Source organism: Sorex fumeus, unplaced genomic scaffold (genome assembly GCF_029834395.1).
Source record: "Sorex fumeus unplaced genomic scaffold, SorFum_2.1 ptg000237l, whole genome shotgun sequence".
Classification (NCBI taxonomy): Eukaryota; Metazoa; Chordata; class Mammalia; order Eulipotyphla; family Soricidae; genus Sorex; species Sorex fumeus.
Genome location: NW_026606294.1, coordinates 681,923 through 682,620, shown reverse-complemented (window position 1 = coordinate 682,620; position 698 = coordinate 681,923). Strand labels below are relative to the sequence as shown.

The window sequence follows — 698 nt, the reverse complement described above, 5'->3', positions numbered from 1 at the left end:
CATGATCATGAAGAAATGACCTTCACTGTCTCTTATAACCTATAACCTGAAGTCCATATGGCCTGATACTAGTATGTCCACTCCAGCTTTGTGGAGGTGTTCTTTTCTTTCTTGAAGAATTGTTTTCCAGCCTTTGGCTTTGAGCCCATGGTTGCTTTGATTGTTCAGAAGTGTTTCTTCAGGCAGCAGAATGTTGGGATCAGTTTTCTAATTTATCTTCCCTTTCTGTGCCTTTGAATTGGCACACATTTAGTCCACTGACATTGAGGAGATTGTTGTGATGGGGATTTGTGCTATCTTTATGTAGAATTTTTGTACTTGTGTGGATTTTCTTAGCTTAAAGTCGCCCTGTTAATTCTTCTTGAAACAAAAATATGGATCACTTTACAAGTTTGCATGTCATCTCTGTGCAAGGACCATGCTAATCTCTGTATCATTTCAATTTTAGTATATATGTTACAAAACATAGTATGAGTTAATTTTTCCATATTTTTCTCTTCTTATTACTTTGAGTGCTGTCCTTACTCACTCCTATGGCAGACAGTGATTCCAAATCAAAGAATGTATTTCAAAGCAGCTTGAATAGTTAGATTTAGAACTTTAATGTCCTAGAAAGAAAAATATGGTTTTTACCATATTATCTTTTACCATACCCAAGGCATCAGTTTTACAAAATAATTCTTTTGGAAGATGGTATA

The 698-nt window shown here is 35.0% G+C and overlaps 1 pseudogene; it reads right to left on the bottom strand.

Moving 5' to 3' along the window:
• Nucleotides 1-368: 368 nt before the first annotated feature.
• Nucleotides 369-467, bottom strand: LOC130018123 (uncharacterized; annotated as a pseudogene).
• Between the last annotated feature and the right edge of the window lie 231 nt (nucleotides 468-698).